Genomic DNA, 6,960 nt, shown 5'->3' with positions numbered 1-6,960 from the left:
TGTTGTTGAAAACTGTAACTACTGTAATTTCGAAAGTTTGTCCGCCTGAAAATGTACTGTTGTCCCAAGCATATTGCAACAAAAGGTGTATTTCTATCGCTGCTCGTTTAGTTTTTATTGCCGTTTCAAATATACCGGTCATTTTTGAAACACCCTGTAGGACAGTGATGTGTTTAAACGTTGAGTGGCTCCCCTAAACCCGCTTGCATATTTCGATAGATAATTTCAGGCAAGCCAACAGCCAGCTGTGGAGCAGAATAATACGACCGCCGCGGGATTACCAGGTACGTGGTGTGGACAGGGCGCACGGTCACGACCTGTTTGAGTCCATTCTTTCTAAGTGCCCCATGAATTGGATTCTTCTCATGCGCATTGTGTCTGTTATTTTGGAGATATTTTTATATATTTCTGCATTGGGTTTTGGATAATGTACCCCATCTTTAGTTCTTGGTCCTAGGATTTTCCTCATTATCTTACGTTCTTTCACTTCTAATTCCTCTTTTAGTGTTCTGTGTTGAAGGTTTAGTGTCTCAGATGCGTAGAGAGCTTCGGGTCTAATTACTGTTGTGTAGTGTCGTATTTTGCAGTTCCACGAGAGACTCTTTTTGTTGTAAATGTTTTTTGCTAACTGAAACGCCGTCTCCATTTTCTGGACTCTTGATCTGACAGATTTCTTTTCATTACAATTTTCTGCAATCCATTCACCTAAATATTTAAATTCTTTTACTCGAGAGATGCAGTTATTACCGATTTTGAGATCAGAAGGTGCATCTTTGAAGTCAGTCATAAATTTTGTTTTTTCAAATGAAATTTGTAATTCTATTTTAGCTGCCTGTTCTTGTAATAATTCTAGCTGTTTCTGTGCATCGGTAATGTCTTGTGCGATCAGTGCCATGTCATCAGCAAATGCTAAACAGTGTAATTCTATGCCCTTATGTCTTGGTCCCAGTCTGTGCGCTGGTGCACCTGCTTTTTTCCACTCTCTAACAACTTTTTCTAGAGCACAATTGAAGAGCAGTGGGGACAGTACATCCCCTTGTCGTACACCTGTGTTTATTTCAAATTCTGTGCTCAATTCTCCCATAAATTTTACTTTGGATTTAGTCTCCGTGAGTGTTTCTTTTATGATGTTTGTTGTCTTTTGATCTAGTCCAAATTCTTCTCTTGAATAAATTATCTGATTTTTTTTAAAATTGTAATCATTTGTTTATCTGTACACGTACATCAAATTCACTGATTTCTGTCCCATTCCTGTAAGTCCTTTGTGGTGTGTGCTTTTTTGCTGTTTTAAGACTATTCGCAATGGTCTCGGACTCGTACACGCAATTGGTTTCCTTTGTTAATATTAAGCGACACTGTTGAGACGAGTGAGCAGCAGAAAGGCGAGAAGAGACAGTTGAGAGAGTGCCGCCGACCTCTCAGTGAAGGGTGAGGCACGGCGGAGCAGCTCGGCGGGCGGCGCATTGAGTGCCGCGGGCCTGGCCAGCGTATATCACGGGCGCCGGTCGGTCGGCTGACAGCTCCCTCCCACAGCCAGGGGCAGCGGCAGGGGCAGAGCGCCCGACCCGCAACACAATCGATAGGCGCCCGGCGGGCCAACCTCGCAGCCGGACCGCCGCCTCCGCCGCCTCCTCATGCGCTTCCCTGGCCGACGCTCCGCCTCGCTTCCCTTTAATTAAACACGCCGCATTCTTTCCGGAAACAAGGCCGGCGCAACTTCATGCCGCTCCGGAATGCAGCCTTTCCCCTGTGCTGTGCAGCGCTCCACCCTTCCACCCCCGCGACGTTAAATACACTTCCTCGTGGGTGCCTCCTCTGGCCTCTGAGCGATGGACACGTACAGAGAAATGGCTACTCACAAGAAATTGCAATAGGCCGAAGGACAAGGGCGGAAAACACGTAACGTTAGCGACAGCCCCAGACGGTGCACAACAGAGATGGGCAAAACTGTTCTTTTCAGAGATCGGATCAGAACTGTTCACTCCCTGAAATGAACTAGCTCTTTTTCATGACTCACCACTCATTTACAATAGAAAATAAATGGAAGGCACATTGCCCTTTAAACTTGGTTTATTCCAGTACTATACCTGTATTTTGATCTTATTTGATCATATTTTGAAGTAACACAGATAATGAGTAAGAATTTTGTATTGTTTATTGAAATTTCCACGATATGACAAAGTTTTTGATTATTGATTTATTTTGCACTATCGTGGTTTTTTTGGGTGATCGGAAAATGTTGTAACTTGAGATTTACATTAACAATATATTTGGCTATAATGTATTAAAATTTCATTAACCTCGTACAAATACATTGCAAGCCATATATTTTTAAAGTGAACGTTTCCTTCCGAAAACGCCTAAAATCGCAATATCCGTACCAGAATAAGAAAAAAAATATAAATTTGACTGTAAAACGAAAGTGCTGCATATAGCCTTACGCAGAATAAAACAAGGAAAATATTGGTGTATCACATTTTGCGATACGTTTATCGGTTCGCTCGTAATTAAAGCGTAAATTCGAGTGTCCATAATAAAAATCCTATAGTAAGAGGAGTCGTCAGGAACCTAATCTGATCAGTTTAAACAAATAAAAATAAAATAAAAACAAATGATGTATACATAACATAATAATGTAATATACATAGCGGTATTACTACGAAGAACAATATCCAGTAGAGACGAACTCCGATGCAGAAGCACTGAGTCGAGCAGGTCGAGCCGCGAGCTGTATTACTGTGTGAGCTGAGACCGCAGAGACCAGAGTGACACCTTAGTTGCTTTGCTCAATGCTCTGGCTAGAGTCGAGAATGGTGGGGTGAGCGTTGAGCGGGCGAGTTCCGCGGGTGGGGGGAGCGGTGAACTCACTCGCTCCGAGACAAATCGTCCGTTCCCTTGCGAGCAGGTTGTTGCAAGTAGTTCCTATGTTATCCGCTAGGTGGCTCTCTGTCCTGTTGCTCGCATCAACTGCCCAGAGGACAGGATGTGCGACTGAAACGACCGCCGGCAGAGTGTGATGCGAAGTTAAGCTGCGCCAGACACTGCACGTGGCAGAGGACACACAGAGACGGCACGGCATATGTGAAACACAAAATCCAATGGGGCACTGCACGATGCAGGCAGCCAAGATAGAAGCAGGGCAAAGGCCAGCGCCGGCTGTGTTGTGTGGCGTGCACTGTGCTCTGACCAGCAGAGGCGCCGCTGATATGCTCCGTCTCTCTCTCTCTCTCTCTCTCTCTCCTTCCGCCGTGGGAAACGTTTCGAGCTACCGTTCTTTTTTTCTGAATCACTGATTGTTCACTCCTTTGAAAGATTGTACTCTATGAATCAGTTCACGAGCGGATCCCCCATCTCTAGTGCACAACTCCCGCCCAATCACCCCCTCCACACCAATCCATATCCTAAGCTCCGCGCATGGTCTGCCACATGTTCCAACATCAAAGTTGTTCGTATCACAGATATGCCAGTCATAACAAGGGAGAAAATCAGTAGTTAGTACGAAATACAGTTTTTCCTGTACCATTATGAAAAGAATTAGAAATATGTTCATTGAATATGCGAGTTAAAAAATCATCAATAAGAAAGAAAAATAAAAATGGTATCCACACTGTCTTTTTTATTTCATGAGCTTTTATCTGCACTATATCAAAAAATCTGATATTTGTTAACTGCAGCGAGCGCAAATTTCTGTCACCTCACGTAGTGTAAGAAATTCTGTTGGGGAAATATTAATTGGTAGTATCGCCAAGGATGCTGTCCATTATCTCGATTGTCTAAAGTCAATGTTGTGCATGAACAAGGCAAAGTCGATGTCTTGGTTTGTTTCTGATTACCTCATTAAGACTAAAGCATATAAGAGTGGGATAATGTAGAAATGCAAGCAGTCAGATATTTATACAGTGACATTCTTCATTAATATTTGCCTCTGTAATGGGTGAATTTTTACTTGTGAACTCTTATGACTGCTTGCTTATAGCGGACACGAGATTACTTTGAGTTCTTCTTCAGTGTTTGAGAGCTTTAGAGCTGCCTATTGTTAAACATGTGTACATAATTTCGTCGGTGTCATTCCAATACATCTTATCGTACTGTACTGTCTGTTAGATATCAGTTTTGACAGCAGTTGGCCACAACAGTCACGATTAGATACCTTGTGTATGATAACTTTATTGAGAGTGCATATCTATGTTTCATTTTGACAGTATTACACAAACTGCTAAGAAGTACTAACAGCACAACACTGCTAGTATGAACAACCGCGGTAAAACAAAAAACGACGAACAAAAACACGACAGCGACGAGGACCACCAAACATCATATTGATGCGCTCTTCGTTGGTGCGGAGCGGGGTAAATGGACGGGGCTTGTGCAAATGTCCGGGGCTGTCGCTAACGTTTCCTGGAAAACCTTGGTGCAAGAAAGTTTCTCCCTTTTATGAAAAAGGGACTGATCTTATGGGAAAGATTTTACATAAATGGAATATCAGGCCGGTCTTTGGACCAACAGAGAAAGTATGTCACTACTTCAGATCCGTAAAGAATAAACAACCTCTCCTGCCAGAATGCAGAGTATACTGTATAAAATTCCATGTACGTGTGGGAAGTTCTACATTAGAACTATAAAGAAAGCATGATTGCACGCGTGAAGGAACACAAACGTCTTTGCCGACCCAGGGAAGTACAAAAACCACGTCTAGCTGAGAATGCTCTTTAGTCAGGAGACCCATAAGTGAAGCTTTCCGAAACAAATATTGGCCATTATACACTGAAGCGCCGGCCGGAGTGGCCTAGCGGTTCTAGGCGCTACAGTCTGGAAGCGCGCGACCGCTACGGTCGCAGATTCGAATCCTGCCTCGGGCATGGATGTGTGTAATGTTCTTAGGTTACTTAGGTTACGTAGTTCTAAGTTCTAGAGGACTGATGACCTCAGCTGTTAAGTCCCATAGTGCTTAGAGCCACACTGAAGCACCAAAGAAACTGCTGTAGGCATGCGTATTCAAATACAGTACAGAGATATGTAAAGAGGCAGAACACGGCGCTGCGGTAGGTAACGCCTGTATAACAGGTGTCTGGCACAGTTGTTAGATCGGTCACTGTTGCTACAACGGTAGTTTATCAAGATTTAAGTGAGTTTCAACGTGGTGTTATAGTCGGCGCACAAGCGATAGGACATAGCATCTCCGAGGTAGCGATGAAGTGGGTATGTTCCCGTACGACAGTTTCACGAGTATACCGTGAGAATCAGGAATCCGGTAAAATATCAAATCTCTCAGTCCGCTACAACCGGAAAAAGATCTTGCAATAATGGGACCAACAACGACTGAAGGGAATCGTTCGAAGTGATAGAAGTGCAACCCTTCCGAAAATTGCTGCGGATTTCAATGGTGGACCATCATCCATATGGGCTTTCTGACCGGAAAGCCCACTCGTGTATCCTTGATGACTCCACGACACAAAGCTTTACGCCTCGCCTGCGCCCGTCGACACCGACATTGGATCGTTGATCACTGGTAACGCATTGCCTGGTCGGACGAATCTCGTTTCAAATTGTTTCGAGCTGATAGACGTGTACGGGTATGGAGACAACCTCATGAATGCCCGGTACGTCAGCAGGAGACTTTTAAAGCTGGTGGAGGCTCTATAATGGCTTGGGGCGTGTTCAGTTGGAGAGATTTGCGGTCCCTGATACGTCTAGATACAACTCTGACAGGTGACACGTACGAAAGCACTCTGTCTGATCATCTGTATCCATTCATGTTCATTGCGCATTCCGACGGACTTGGGCAATTTCAGCAGGACAATGCGACATCCCATACGTCCAGAATTGCTACAGAGAGGCTCCAGGAACAGTCTTCTGAGTTTAAACACTTGGGCTGGCCATCAAACACCCAAGAAATGACCATTATTGAGCATATCTTGGGTGTCTTGCAACGTGGTGTTCAGAAGAGATCTCTACCCAGTCGTACTCTTACGGATTTATGGACAGCACTGGAGGATTCGTGGTGTCTGTCTGATCATCTGTATCCATTCATGTTCATTGCGCATTCCGACGGACTTGGGCAATTTCAGCAGGACAATGCGACATCCCATACGTCCAGAATTGCTACAGAGTGGCTCCAGGAACAGTCTTCTGAGTTTAAACACTTGGGCTGGCCATCAAATACCCAAGAAATGACCATTATTGAGCATATCTTGGATGTCTTGCAACGTGGTGTTCAGAAGAGATCTCTACCCCGTCGTACTCTTACGGATTTATGGACAGCACTGGAGGATTCGTGGTGTCTGTCTGATCATCTGTATCCATTCATGTTCATTGCGCATTCCGACGGACTTGGGCAATTTCAGCAGGACAATGCGACATCCCATACGTCCAGAATTGCTACAGAGTGGCTCCAGGAACAGTCTTCTGAGTTTAAACACTTGGGCTGGCCATCAAACACCCAAGAAATGACCATTATTGAGCATATCTTGGGTGTCTTGCAACGTGGTGTTCAGAAGAGATCTCTACCCCGTCGTACTCTTACGGATTTATGGACAGCACTGGAGGATTCGTGGTGTCTGTCTGATCATCTGTATCCATTCATGTTCATTGCGCATTCCGACGGACTTGGGCAATTTCAGCAGGACAATGCGACATCCCATACGTCCAGAATTGCTACAGAGTGGCTCCAGGAACAGTCTTCTGAGGTTAAACACTTTGGCTGGCCATCAAACACCCAAGAAATGACCATTATTGAGCATATCTTGGATGTCTTGCAACGTGGTGTTCAGAAGAGATCTCTACCCCGTCGTACTCTTACGGATTTATGGACAGCACTGGAGGACTCGTGGTGTCTGTCTGATCATCTGTATCCATTCATGTTCATTGCGCATTCCGACGGACTTGGGCAATTTCAGCAGGACAATGCGACATCCCATACGTCCAGAATTACTACAGAGTGGCTCCAGGAACAGTCTTCTG

This window comes from Schistocerca cancellata, chromosome 6 (genome assembly GCF_023864275.1).
Source record: "Schistocerca cancellata isolate TAMUIC-IGC-003103 chromosome 6, iqSchCanc2.1, whole genome shotgun sequence".
NCBI lineage: Eukaryota > Metazoa > Arthropoda > Insecta > Orthoptera > Acrididae > Schistocerca > Schistocerca cancellata.
Note: the sequence above shows the minus strand (reverse complement) of the source record.